Source organism: Chelonia mydas, chromosome 1 (assembly GCF_015237465.2).
Source record: "Chelonia mydas isolate rCheMyd1 chromosome 1, rCheMyd1.pri.v2, whole genome shotgun sequence".
NCBI lineage: Eukaryota > Metazoa > Chordata > Testudines > Cheloniidae > Chelonia > Chelonia mydas.
The window spans coordinates 100,321,659-100,337,044 of record NC_057849.1 but is presented as its reverse complement, the minus strand read 5'-3'; the positions used below and the strand labels follow the sequence as shown (position 1 = coordinate 100,337,044).

At 40.7% G+C, this 15,386-nt stretch overlaps 1 protein-coding gene and 1 long non-coding RNA gene across 2 annotated transcripts in view; both read left to right on the top strand.

The window, feature by feature from the left end:
- FGF14 (fibroblast growth factor 14) overlaps positions 1-15,386 on the top strand; it is a 618,100-nt gene that overhangs the window by 328,854 nt on the left and 273,860 nt on the right. The window lies entirely within an intron of this gene.
- LOC122463738 overlaps positions 1-15,386 on the top strand; it is a 92,150-nt gene that overhangs the window by 75,316 nt on the left and 1,448 nt on the right. The window lies entirely within an intron of this gene.

Here is a 15,386-nt window from a genome sequence, read left to right as displayed (position 1 = left end):
AGGGTAGCTGAAGAGACAATGACACAAAACTAGGAGATGGTTAGCTAAAATAAGCTCCTGGAAGCCAAACCAAAGCACTAGCATGCAGATAAACAGGAGCAATTCATCTCTCTGTCTATTTAGTGTCTAACAACTACCACGCTGAGGATACTCTTGTGACATGTTGCTTTGAATTTTGTAGGGCTTGTGTGTGTATTTAATTATTTTAATGTCTTTGTGTTGTAATAAACTCTTTGCATTAGAACGAGAAAAATCCTTCCATTTCTCTTCTCCTTTATTCCACCATTTTTCTGGTGGGCAGCCACATCCTGATACTCCACTGAAGACATGTCTTCATTTGCAACCTGTTTTATGACCAGTCCCAGTGCGTGAATAATACCTGTATCTTTATTTCAGTAATGGTAAATATAGGCACATCATGGCTTGAGTATTTTGAGTTAAACTGCACTCAAACATCTACATTTGGATTTTGCATTAAACTATAATACCTTTGTCCATGTAGTTAAAATAGCTTCATATGTATGAAAACAGGAAGCTGTAGTGAAGTGTTCTATGATGATTTCAGTTTCTTCGGGTTGCACTTAATAAATAAGGCAAGAGATGGTGGTTCATGGTAAATCAATTCAATGATTAATTCCTAGAATAATCCTACGGGGGAGAGCAATCCAGTCTCTAGTCTAAAAAAACAGATTCATTGTTTTTCTTTTCACACTAAGGTAGATTGGCCGATGCAGAACATTTTACACCTATAGGTTCCATCCCACCAATTGAGAAAGAGGCATTCATTACAGATCATACAATTGTTATTAAGTCATATCTAGGGAAAAGCAAGTTTTTGTGAATACTCAATGATTTCTTCAGCAATGCATGGCCAGTAGTCAGGTTTCCATTTAAAATCTGCAATATTCTTGTAATTAATACAAATATTGTGTTACCTGACCAACTGCTGTAATCATCTATCGGCTTTGGAAATTCTGCTCAGATCTTCCAAAGAGGTTTTAGTCATAATGGTTCCCTTAACCATGCTTTAGGGAGGGATGGTGAATTACTTTCATGGACTATTTCAGCTGATTTACTGTATTGTAATTTTATTTTTGGGCTGCGTTAGTTCCATGGAGTTATACTGTGTACTAAAGGTTTACAGTAGGTTAGGCCACTGTTAATTTGACTCAGCTATGCCACTCAGGTATGTGAAAAATCCATATGCCTGAGTGACACAGCTACACTGACTTAACTCTTGTGTAGACAGAATTCTTCTGTTGACCTAGCTACTGCCCCTCAGGGAGGTGGATTAACTACAGCAGTTGTTCTCACCTCTTAGCTGTAGTGAATCACCACATTGAACAGTTGTGCTGCTGTACTGCTTCTTGTGTAGACATAGCCTTAGATATACAAGTTCTAGGGGAGTTGGGTCAACTGCCTCTTAGTTAATGATAGATCCCTTTTCATCTCGATCCAGAACTGCATCTGATTGTCATTCTTCTTGCTGCTATAAGAGCTCCATCTTCTCTGAAAAGAGGAGAGGCATCACAGTTAAAAATAATGACAAAAACTGAGTTTGAATTTTTGTTTGATTTATTAATCTCTTCCTTATAGATGATTCCCCTTGAGAGGTAGCATACTGTATTACTTTTAATGTTGTTTGGCAAACTCCTGGTACCCAAACAGAGACTTGCCAATTTACATTTGTTCTACTTTTAATTGCAATTTATCAAAATGTATCTAAGTACTACAGCTTTGGAAACAAATCTAATTGCAATAAATGTGCACCTGAATATTAATTTTGGGATGAGTAAATTTCATATTTAATGTAGCAGTATCAGCACTTCTCTGACTAATTGTTAACAATAAATAGTTTTACCTGTACTATTTATTGTGAACAGCAAAGGCCAACGAAGACAACAAAGGCCATGAGATTTGGCCAAATGGCTGCAACTTTATGACTTAAGATAACAAAATAGGTACCCCTGACGGACGGCTCGTTCTGGCAGCTGGGAACCTATGAAGGAGGGAGGTGAACCTCTATGACGACCTATCACTAGCCTCCTTTCCCCTCCCCCTGCCCATGCTCAATTCCAGAGCAGCCTAAATGTCCAAGGCCTAATAAGCTTATTTTCACTAAAGGACCTTACTGGCCTACATAATTCCAAGTTCTAGCCAGGGCCTTCACTTTGCAGGTTACATACAAAGAAGTATAAACCTTGCCATCAAAGCATGAGCATCCTTGCACAAGAGGGGACTTAAAGTAAGACCATGTGCATGACAGTGTGAGGAGAGACTTGCCAAGGGTACAACACGCTTCTGCTAGTGACAGGATTGAGGTTGAGAAGGAAGAGGCCTGCTTCAGCCTGTTACCACCTTCTATGGGTGATGGCCTGCCTGCCTGACCCCACTTAAAAGCATAAGGACTGATCAATAGCATCCCTCCTAAGAAGGAAAGGCTGCCATTAGTTGGCAGGTGCCTTGGTGCCACCCAAGGTGGGAGGGTGTCCTGCTACACAATCTGACAACAGCTGAGATGGCCAACTTTTCTATCATATACCATCCATAGATAGTTGCCTAGGAAGAAATTGTAAAGCAAGCCAAAGCAGAGGTAGGCAAACACATAACTTGCTTGGATTGCAGATGGCTATGTATAAGCTAATCGTTTTGCCTTTGGACTGAGAACTTTGCACATGTTCGTCATGCCACAGTCTCAAATACTGTCTCTTAACTGGAATCGTAGCCATTTCAGAGACACAAGTTCAAGAATGAGCATTAGTAAACAAGGAATTTACTAAGCAATGTAAGCAAATATGAATGGATTTAAATCTATGCTACCATAAAAACTGGGAATGTTTTATCTCATCTCATCAAGAACGTTGTGAAAAATGGCTAACAAGGTGGAATTTGGAAGTCTCATATTTTCTAGAGGGAAAGATGGTAAATTTTGAATGAATAATTTAACTAAATTACATACTGCATTGTCAACAGGGTTGAATTAAGACAGTGTGTGCTAGAATTGTGACCTGATGTCCGTTGCTATTCATTAAACTGTATATCGGTTGACAATAATAGATGGTGTTGACAAATTATTACTTTTTCTTTTGTTATTCAGCAGAATATCACTGTCAACTCCATTAAAAAAATAGTTCAATATGTAATGGCATTTCTAAAGAACTGCTTACAATTTAGCATTAATTAGTGCTACCTTTCAGTCTGTAGTCTACTTGCTTTCATTGTCCTTACAAGTTCAGTGTTACTCCTGATGATCTGGAATGTGTGTGCCTCTGATGAAAGTCCTGATGAAATCTTTGCGCAAGTGTAAAAAACCCAAACACATACTGTGTTTGAGGTAGAAACTATATTGGATGTAGTGTGTAATAAAAGAACTTTAGTTCTAAACATGCTCCAATCGTGTGCCTCAATTTTCTGAATTAAAAGAGAGGAGAAAATGGCAGGGTGGCGTATGTGTGTTATGAAAATAATAAACTAGGTCTCTAATCCTGCAAATCCTAACTCCTGTGAGTAATCCATCTGTTATCAGTGAGATTATTTGTGTAATGATTATTTATAGAAAGAAGGGCTTACAGTCTGGGTTCTTGTTTCCTTGCAATTGTTTGATAAATGTTTTATTTTTTACTCATGTTTTTCTTTATTTCATCGCTTTACTTATAAACTGGCAAACCTTTGGTTTTTAAACATTCTTCAGCCTTGCTGCATCTTCATGGCTCCCCAGTTGAGAAGTTTCAGAGTGGTAGCCGTGTTAGTCTGTATCAGCAAAAACAACAAGGAGTTCTTTTGGCACCTTAGAGATTAACAAATTTATCTGGGCATAAGTTTTCGTGGGCTAAAACCCACTTCATCAGATGCATGGAGTGTATTTTTCACTCCATGCATCTGATGAAGTGTGTTTTAGCCCATGAAAGCTTATGCCCAAATAAATTTGTTAGTCTCTAAAGTGCCACAAGGACTCCTCGTTGTTTTTACAGTTGAGAATGCAATGATTTTAGGGTGGGGTTTTCTGCCTTTGGGCAATGTGCTGAATTACTTTGGAAAGTTTTATGCCCTTTGAGACTCTGTGACTAGAACTGGTGGTGCTTTGCCTTGGTTTTATCTCCATAGCCTGAATCTTCAAGACTCTGAGCATTTCTTCTCAATTGCTGAGGATTTGGCTCAATGATTTTAGAAACATGTAAGTGTAACTTGCATCCTTTTCCAAGCAAAATTACACTGGTTCATGGTAGCTTGGCAGCAAGAGACTGCTTCACTTTCAGAGGGGTTGATTTTCCCCTCTAGTGACTATAGAATGCTGTGTTAAATCCAGAGCTAGGTTCTTCTCAAGGTCAGACTATTTGAGTCATGTTCTCGGGATGGTATCAGAGGCCTTGACATCTGAACTCAGTAATGGATTCTTCCCTGCCTGACTGAACATTCACCACTTGGAAGAATTTGAATGAGGCTCCGGGCTGAAGTGATTGGGCTTTTTCTAGTTGACAGGTTAGCAATGGAGATGGAAAAATACTTCTCTCCTCTTCTCCCCCCTCAGAAAGTTTATGAAGGGGAGGGTGCAGACCCTGAAGCAGACTGGCAAGTGTCCTACCACTTTAGAAACTAGGGACTGGGTGAGGTGGGTGTAATATTATTCCCTCCTTTTTAACTCTCCGGAGTAAACATATGTCTATATATTTTTTTAAATATTGCCTGGAACTTTTCCTCCAACTGTGTGTCCACAGTTGTTTCTGGTTCTCTAACAATGTAGAAATTCCACAAGATGTATAGTCCTAGGAGTGTGAGTGATATTCCTGAGAATCAAGAATCATGTAAATGGAGTATTCATTTGTCTGGTTCTCCTTCTCCCAACAACTTTGCAGCAGTTAGTTTAGACTCTGTGTGGTTATCACGTTGGTGTGCCTGGCAACTTGAATCTGCAGCATTGGCAGGATTGGGGGGTCTGAGATCCTATAGCCACTTTGTGCTTTTTAAGCCTTTCCATCTGGGGATCATTTAATACGAAAGGCTTTTTCACATAATACATTTACGATCAAGGGCTGTGAAAATGAGGTAATGGGTTTGAAATGAGACTACTCCTCCAAACAATGAGGCTGAGCCTAAGTAATATAACCAGTAATGACAAGCAGGTGAAAGGATTTTCCTGAATGGATTAGAGATGATCTGGGTTAATCTCTTGCTGCACAAAGGAAGAAGTATGTTCTGTTTGCACACGTGGTAATTACTGTGGATCACATTCTGCTTTTAGTAGATCTTTAATTGTATTATTCTGAATTTATCCTGGTGAGCACAATCTGGTCCAGCATCTAAAATCTAAAATGTTTTAGCATCCCTACTCACTGCTCTGTAGGAATGTGACTATTATTTCAAAGAAATCAGAAACAGCCTATATAAGAATCCATTTTCCTTCCACTCTAATAGAATGGTGTGAACAAGGATTTCAAAATCTGGCCCAAAGCCACTACAATTTTATAGTAGATTGAGTATTAAATAGTCTCTTACAAAAGTGGCAAAGAATCCTGTGGCACCGTATAGACTAACAGACATATTGGAGCATAAGCTTTCGTGGGTGATACCCACTTCGTCAGATGCATGTCTGTCAGTCTATACGGTGCCACAGGACTCTTTGCCGCTTTTATAGATCCAGACTAACACGGCTACCCCTCTGATCTCTTACAAAAGTGAGTCATGCTGTTACAAGTGTTGCAGTTTTTGTTTAATTGTTTAAAAACAGTAAGGGGATATTTTAAAAGGCAGAAATGGCTGGTAGGTCCCCAACTTCCATTGAAAACCGCCTAAAAGTAGTTTCTTTTTTGTCTATAGTTCCCTTCTGGAGACTTCTAGGTAAGAGCAGCAACTATTTAGAAGATTGGGAATAATGTAATTGTGTAGACTTCTGCTTGTAAACTGGATGTACCCACAAATATTTAAGTTAAAGAGGCCTGTTACACATTGTCTGGTGTGCAGAGAGAGTGGGAGGGTAGAAAATGACAATCCTGAATCCAGATTGTTGTGGTACAACATAATGTGTTTGAGAGTTTTTGGAGTAAAAAAATAGTTTGAGTGAATGATCAAAGGAAACTTGAATCAACCCCCAAAAGTAAGTAGCCTACAGCTCTACTTCCCTGTAGAACTGAGACTGTTTACCAGCAGAACCAGCTGTTGTAGTAGCAAGGTACTAACAAGGTACTAACAAACTTCAACAGGACTTAATTTTTTAAAGTGGAAACCTCTTTTCCAAGCTGCTGCTGCACCCTCAGTAGCTCTCCCTCAGCCTCTTCAACTCCTCCCTCCTCCTTCCTGTTTCCTGTCCTTTCAGACTCCCAACAGCCAGTGCTCCCAATTCTAATAATTACAAGCAACATCAAAACACCACACCAGCCAAACTAGCTATATCCCCTAATTGGCATAGCCTGCCCTAACAAAAGGTAGGGGCAGTGGAAATCAGGGAGCCACATGAAGAAAAACTGACATTTACAAAGATTGTCAGTATATATTAGGGTGTGGGGGGTGTTATATAACGTAGTGTGACAGTTTAAGAAACAGAAGTGGAGTGAAAGGAGAGAAAAATCCAAATGAGAAGGAAGAATGAAAAAGTGGCACATTACTAAAATATACTAAAATATCTCCTTACAGAAAAGCCCTCCCACAAAGGCCTTGGCTCTGCTTTCCCTTTTTCGTCTCTCTCACTGGCCATTATCCTACGTGGGGCTTAAGCATTACAGAGGGCTTTGTGCTGAGCCTTTGCTCTAGGAAGAATTTCACACTTTGTGTATTTTCAAACAAAAACATTAGCTTAACTTAAGGGTGCTATGGCATATTAACAAAAGAAAATAATAATCCAAATACCTTTACATTAAGGCAGAATTTAGAACAACTTGTGCTTTTTCATAGAAATGAGAGGGAGGTCCACAATAGCAGAAACTGTAAAATGAAATCTGTGAGTTCTTATTAATTGTGTGTGTTGGGGTAGCACTTAGGAGCCCCAGTCATAGACAAGGACCCCATAGTGCTAGGCACTGTACAAACTTACAACAAAAGGCAATCATTATGCTCATAAAATCGGACAAGTAAAGTTCATCTCTTTCCCATTGGTCATTGTAGCATGTTTCTTTCATTAAAGTAGCCATATAAAACAAATCTATTGAGAGAGCTTTATCTTGACGTTTCCCGGTTAAGCCTGCTTTATGAATATGCACAATCTTATTTTTGTAAAACTCCACACATCTCACCACCGAATATCAGTGTCATGTCATAGTTAACCTAGATATACTCTTTAGAAAGGGCGTGGTGGGTTTTGCTCCCTCTCTTTAAAGCACCAAGCACAAAGATAGCATGATAATAAGAAATGTGATCTTTTCCACATGTGACTGTTTATGATGCAATTAGCCCCCATTCTTTACTGGCTTTATAACAGTACAGAATAGCAAAAAGAAAATAAATGACATTGATTAAATTACTTCCTTTTACAGACGATATAGTTAGTTGGGCCATGCCAGTTTGCAGAACAATGGATGATTATTTCAATTGCTCTAAGAAATACTTATTAATTATGCCACCATATATGCATATACCTAGTAATGTTACTATTGTTTATGTCAAAGTGTATTTTAGTAATTGGATAGCTACTAAAATTGTTGGGTCCAAAATAATTCAGTACACTTTTTAATGCAACTGTGAAATGTCTATATAGTACATACATTCCATGATATGGTAAAATACACATATTGTAATCCTTGCCACTGTAAATTTAGTCCTTGAGCCCAATTCATCCAGGCTGTAACTCCACTAACATCAATGAATTTGGTCCCTTATTATGTCTACATTATTTGATATACTCATTTTGAACATTATAGAAAACGTTCATTTGCACATGTCGATATAATCCTGGATTCGTAGCAGAACACTGATTTGATAATGCAAAATCATTTCTGGAGATCTGCATGTAAAAGCAATAGGCTGTAGAAGTCAGGATGCAAAAGAGGTTGATAATGGGATACCGAGTCTTCTTCACCTCTTGGTTACCAGTTAAAATCGGGCTCATGATAATGGGAACAAATAGGTCTGATCACATGAAGGCTGTTTAGGTGTCCTCTACGAAATGTGTTGGTTTCAATTTTATTTCACATCATAAAAGCTACCACCACAATAGACAGTCAATTGAATTTTTGTTGGTAGCATCAGCACAGAGGTCAATGACTGAAGAGCAAAACTTCATTTTCTGTCTTAGGTGTAGTCCCGCCAGCTAGTGAAAATATATCTGGATGATATTGGGGAAGTTTGGAATATCACTGCCCATGATGTATCTTTGGTGGATAGATAGGGAACCAAACAGCCTTCCCATTCACTTCATTTACTCTGTTTGTCAATCTCATTTTAAAACTTTACCTTTGTGTCTGTCTTCCTCTCCTCTCCTACAAAATATTATTTCATACAGCAAGCATTGTAGCAGTAACAAAAAAATGTCATTCAAGGAGGTGGAATGCATCCAATGAAGTGAGCTGTAGCTCACGAAAGCTAATGCTCAAATAAATTGGTTAGTCTCTAAGGTGCCACAAGTACTCCTTTTCTTTTTGCGAATACAGACTAACATGGCTGCTACTCTGAAACCTATAAATAGTCAGACTCCATATTACTTCAGTCTGTTCTTGCCTATTGTCTCTCAGTTCTCTGCAGTTTTGTGACTAATCCTATTTTGCCTGTTTGTTTCTCAAAAGAAGAAAGAAGTAAAGGAGGACATACATGTTGGGGGGTCGGTGAGTAAGAAAGTGCAAAGAATCCCTTAAATTAGAGGGGGGGGGACATTAATTTTGAAACATCCACTGCTGATACTGGCTCCCATGTCACAGGGTGACCTGTCTCTTTGGGAACCTCCTGCCATTCCAGCCCGTTGAAGATTTCTTCTCTGTAGGGTAGTTAAAATGTGGGTGTTGCTTAATCCCTGATACAGCCCAGTAAATTAGTGCATAGAGCTAAATCTGGTAGCTGTCTCCAACTCCTCCAGGAGCTGCAGGTCTGCACTCACACTTTTCTTTCCCTTCTTCACAGTATTGGTCTTGGGGAAATCAAGTTTCCTTTATTACCTTGTACATTTCTCTTCAGTTGAGGGCATGGAACTTGGGTTGTCCTCTTCCCTCCATTCAACTGTAAATACCAGGCTCAGGAAGCCCCCACACTGTTTCTATACGAGGAATTTCTGGTTTTTTCACTTAGGCCACTGTGTAAGGTTCATCTGTAACATTGTCATCACCACAAGATCATGACTATTTTTTTAATGTTCTGACTTATGCCATGCTCTCCACAGCAAAAGGTTGTTCCTGCATGTGCCTACTGGGCTCTCTCTCCTTTTAGCTTTTATGACTGTTTGGTCTCCTATATTGTAGCACCTCCCAGTGCCCTTTAATTCCCTGCTAACTGGATGGTGCCCCAGCCTTAGAACAGGCTTTCTAGTGACTGAAATTCTGGTTCCCTTTCAGACAAATAATTCCTGTTCATAAGAACAAAAGAACGGACATACTGGGTCAGACCAAACGTCCATCTAGCCCAGTATCCTGTCTTCCGACAGTGGCCAGTGCCAAGTGCCCCAGAGGGAATGAACAGAACAGGTAATCATCAAGTGATCCATTCCCTGTCACCCATTCCCAGCTTCTGGCAAACAGAGGCTAGGGACACCATCCCTACCCATCCATCCCTGTTCCTCTGAAACTTCCTGTTCCTGCTCTCTTGCTTTTGGTTCAGGGCTCCTAACTACCTTCCTTGTTCATCCCTGTGGGACCCATGTTAGGGGGAATAGTGATCCTGAGGATCTGATCTCCTGGATGACAGTTTCACATAGGTCTGGAGGTAATTTCTGTGCGAGGGAGCTTTGTTCTGAAGGAACTTCCTAGTGAAAATTCTAGTGATTTTGAACATCCAGAATGTTGGCAACTCCTAAAATAGAGCTTCCATTGCCTAAATCTGAGATGGGAGCCCCTGAATTTAGCAATATGGCTCTCACCTTCAGCAAATCTTCTCAGGATGCCTTAGGAATTGGGTCCAGTTGGAGGTAAGGTGGATGCAATGTGACATTTTATTTGTGGCCCTTAGAATTGGTAGTCATGTTAGCCAAATTATGCAGATAAACCTGGCCTTCTTTTCAGATTGTGTATTTGTAGCATTCAGCCCTGACTATGATTAATCTGGGCAGGTATCAAGTATTTGACAGAAAGCTGCTATTATCTGTGATGTAGCCTGACTGCTAGGTCTACTGGGATATCCAAGGTAAATCAGATATGTAGAAATAAAGGGAATTTGAGTGAGAAATCAGAAGCTACTGTCAATGGCTGTAATCTCTTCAGGAAAGACTTTACAAGCAGGTCAGGGACATCAGAGTCAACATTACCATTGCCCTGGAAACAAGAAATACAGTCCCATGCTGCAATCCCAGGTGTACTTTTATCTAAGAGCTTGCTTCCTTCTCCCCCCCCCACAAATGTCAGCTCTAGTTTGGGTTTCCAACAGAAGGAAGTGAATGCTAATGAATCATCTGCTTCCATAAAGGTTAGTTGTGCGGAAATAGTGCCTCTGTCTGACTACATTTCATCAATTCTGCCTGCCTCTTAGTAATTAAATAACCTGTTCAACTCTTTCTTTGCTTTACTAGGTGGGTCTGTCTATAATTTCAGCAAGTTTGCAGTCCATTCTCCTGAGGGGAGTGAGAATATGTGACTGTCTAGGCCACTGTCACAGGCTGCTCCACTCACTGTTGTGCTGGTGCCTTCTCCTGGTCACTCTGGGGATTAACTCTTAAGGCCGACACCCCTGTTTGTGGTCACCCCATCACACACCCTTCCCCTCAAGACTGTAACCCAGGGGTGGGCAGGTATTCTACTCTAAATCACCTACCCCACATGTGCTGCAGCTGGACTCTCAGGTCATCCCTTTCTTGTCTTAGGCCCCTGACCATAAGCTTCAGCCTGTCCCATTCCTCCATACCACTTCTAAACTTTTCTCTCTGGGATTCTAGGTCCCTCATGACCCCTTGCAAGGCCTAGCCTCTGTTTGCCAGAAGCTGGGAATGGGTGACAGGGGATCGATCACTTGATGATTACCTGTTCTGTTCATTCCCTCTGAAGCACCTGGCATTGGCCACTGTTGAAAGACAGTATACTAGGCTAGATGGACCTTTGGTCTGACCCAGCATGGCCGTTCTTATGCTCTGCAGCTAATATCTTTTCTGCCAGCTGGTTCACCTGTTCCCCTGAATCCCCTAGCACCCTCACTCCTGTTTTGTGGTTCATCTCACTGTTAGAACTCCAGGGAAGAAGTTGAGAAATCCAGGGACTTTCTCCTCCCCTCTCCTCCCCCCCGCCCCCCCAGTCTCACCTGCCTCGTGGCTTTCTCTACCTTCCTTATGGGGTCCTTATGGGCCTCTGGTTCTCCTTTTCTCTCTTGCCTCAGTCCCTTGCCTTTTTTCCTGGCTCTCCTCCTTTTCCATGTGGGGGCAATGCCTCTTGATATGACCCTTGTCCCTACACCAAAAGCAAATAGACCTGTATATACATTTGGATTTCCCACAGTCTCTGCTGGTTTTCAAGAACCTGTCCCCATATGGCATGGACCTGTCCCTGTTGTTTCTCCACTCCCCTCTGTGTGAGCAGTGACTCCAGCATCCATGCTGGTAGGGGATAACTTCCCTCACCCTATCACAGACACATTTAGTACTGAAGTATCAAACTTTCTCTTTCAAGTTCTTACAAAAATGCAAATTCTGACCCTTCTTTTTGGCCAGCCATCAGCCTCCAAAGTCTTTACTAAGTCCTAGCAAGACTGACAACCCTCCTTTGCCAGAAGAGGATTTTATTTATATATTTATACACACATACACACACCACCAATTTTATTGTTCTACTTTACTTGGGCTCCTTTTTTTATCAGGACTTAGTCTGCCTGTGACTTTGCATATTCTTTCTCTCATTTTTCCTATCAATTCTTTTCTGTCACAAGGAGAATTTGTGTATAATCCCTTCTCAATGGTTGTTCTGTCTCTGTGTGATCCTGGATGCAGTCAGGATGCTACGGTTTCTGTCTTAAGTATTTGATACTTAATAAGAGTTAAACTCCAAATTAAGCTTTCTCCACATTTAGTGCACTTGAGATATCTCTTACATGTAGATTCTCTGCTACATTGTAGTTTCCTTGAGATCTTTCCTCTTAGGGGAGGTAGATTTTCCTTCTCTCTTCTTTGTCTCAATCCTCTTTGTTGAAGACAACTGGAATTTTGGCAATGACTTCAGTGGGAGCAGGACTGGGCATTAGGTGAACAGGGACCTTCATCTGCCCAGGTTGATAACTGTTATTCCCTTTCCCAAGTTGTCTCTGGCTACCCTGTTCCAGTGTCCTGCATCTATTATGCTATTTTGCATTTTGAACAGAAAATGAACCCTGTACAGGTCCTGCATTTCATCTTCAAGTGAACATAGTAGTCGTACAGTTGGATGTGATAGTTGTGATGCTGTAGCTTATGCTACCAGTCAAGAGGGTACAATGAACAGCCATCTTCACTCTGAAGCAGAGAAGTTATGCCTCTCCATGAAGAATCACATTTCATCTGGATCTGCTGCTCCACAGTCCATTCCCTTCAACAGCCCCATCTATTTTGTTTTGGCTTCGAGGGTGCTACAGGCTAGTTTCTGAGCAAAGATTTTCTACCTTCAGTAACAATATCTGGACATGAGCAAGAAGTGTTACACATTGGTCACTTGGAGCACTGGGATTGCTAACCCAGTGTTTCATCTGGTCAAGTATCCTCTTTGCCTGTGCTCAGTCCCAGGGGCTTCTGTGGGGTTTCTTGCACCTCCTTCTGGGCACAATTATGGAATAACCTGCTCATAGGAGAGTTTCTTTCTGATTTCCATCACTTAGCTGTTGGTTTATCCCCTGGGGGATTATATGCTCATATTAAGTATCCTAATGTAGCTGTGGGTGTTCTGATGATTCAGATAAATGTCTATTTTAAAAAGCCTATTAAGCTCATGGCCTCCAGAGTAACTTGCAGCAATGAGTTTCCCAGGTTAATTATGGATTCTGTTAAAAATCATGATCAGTTTTACATCTGTTGCCTTTCCTTTTCATTGAATGTCCCCTTGTGTTAGGATTATGAGAAAAGGTAAATTTACCTTCTCTGTACTATTTATTATAAAGTATATCTTAATCATTTCCTTTCCGTAAAAACTAAACCAGTTTTGAAATTTTCAGTCTCTTCTCTTACAGAAGTCTTCCCATGCCTTGATAATTTTCATCCCTCACCTTTGAACCTCCTTTCTTTATGTTATATTCCTTTTGAGAGAGCATGACCAGAATGAAACACAGTATTCCAGGGAAGGGCGTACCACTGATGTATATGATAGTATAATAATTTCAATATTTTCTGTCCTCTTCTTTAGGAACCCTACATTTTGTTTGCTTTTCTAATCACTCCTGAACATTGCACAAATATTTTCATTGAGTTGGTCACAATGATGCCCAGGTCTTTTTCCCTAATGGCTCCAGTTAAATTAGTGACTGGTCACTTCATAGTTTATTATTTTGTTTCAACAAGTCTCTCTCGACATCTCAATCCTTGGAAGTAATTCCTGTATATCAGTGCTGGGCAACCTGTGGCCCATCAGGGTAATCTGATTGTGGGCCGCAAGACATTTTCCTGGCATTGACCATCCATAGGCACAGCCCCTGCGCAGCTCCCAGTGGCTGTGGTTCGCCATTCCCAGCCAATGGGAGCTGCGGGCCGCAGGGACGTGCTGGCCACCGCTTCCCACAGCTACCATTGGCCGGGAACAGCGAACCGTGGCCACTGGGAGCTGCGGGGGGCCATGCCTGCGGATGGTCAACATCAGCAAAAAGTCTGGTGGCCTGCAATCAGACTACCCTGATGGGCTGTATGTGGCCCACGGGCCGCAGGTTGCCCCTCACTGCTCTTTATTATCTGAAAAGAGTTGTTCCACGGCATGTCCTGTAGTGAACACTGAGGCAAAGAAATCATTTTGCTTGTTTGCAATGTACTTAAATACTCCTTCTCCAGAGGATACACTGATTCTCTTGCAGCTGCCTTCCTGCTTCTGATACATTTCTGAGATTTTTCTCTATATATTGGGCTATGTACTCTTCAGCTTGCCTCTTAACATGCCACATTTCCATTACGTTTTGCTTTCTCCTTCCTATTATCTTTACTGGTCTTGAATTTCCATTTTCTAAGGGATATCTGTTTTTCCTCAAACAATGTCTTGAACCTTGCCTTTTAACCGTATTGCTTTTCTCCCTAGCCCTCCTGCTTGTTTTTTTGTTTACAGGTATGACTTAGCTGTAGTATTCTTAAGTAGCTTTCACAAGGAGTCTAACTCCTCGCATTAGACTGTTGGGTCATTTTTTTCATTCCCTGCCCTCCCTTCCCCGCCTTTTTTTGTTGTTAATTCCCCTTTCTAAAGTTTAGTGTCTCACTGCTAACTCTTGCTACAATCTCTCTCCCAAAGCTGTTGAACTTAATTACTATTTGTTAGTGGCATAGTTACTAAATAGTCCTATTTGTTATAGTTAATATTTTTATATATTACACACACACACACACACACACACACACACACACTATAATAATGGTAAACAGCTATTCCCGTGAGTAATTTAGGATTTTTATTAAGAGTAGCCTCTCCTGTTATATGATCTAGAACCAGCTGTTCCAAGGGGCAATTTTTTTAAATGTCAAGAAATTGCTTCTCTAGACCTTGTCTTGCTGTGATATTTGACCAGTTTATAAATGAGGAGTTGAAGGTTCCCCTTTTAACTGTTTTATTAGGCTTACTTACCTCTTCGGTCTTTTTCTGATAAGGAAACTAATAGTAGAACTGTGCTTGTACGTCAGTGTTCTTATGATTTGGAATTTGTTTCTAAACAGATGTAAGTATGTGGTCCTCTCCATTCAAATATGTGTTTCATTAGATTTTGCGGAATCTTTTAGGTATAGTGCTACTTGGCCACCTCTAAAACCTAATCTGTCCTTACTGGTTGGTTTATAGTAATTCTATCATATTTCTCCAATGCCATGTCATCTTCCATTGCCAGGCATTATAGTTTGCCTATTTTTGGTTTTTGTGCTTCTTTGTTTAGAGCAGTTGTGTTAACAGGTAGTCTCTGAAGAAGATCTTGCTTGTTAATTACTCTTTTCAATAAGCTCCTGATTTCTTCTTTTTTTTTTTTCTCCTCCCTCTCTCCCTGAGAAAAGGTCTCCGGATTCAAGAAGGCTCTTGAACTCAGCACTTCCATTTCCACTCTCCAGTGTCCCATATTCTTTATTTCACACATCTGCCTTCTTTTGAAAATATCTTCCAGGCCTCATTTTGAGCGCTTTCATTTGCTTTCTACTT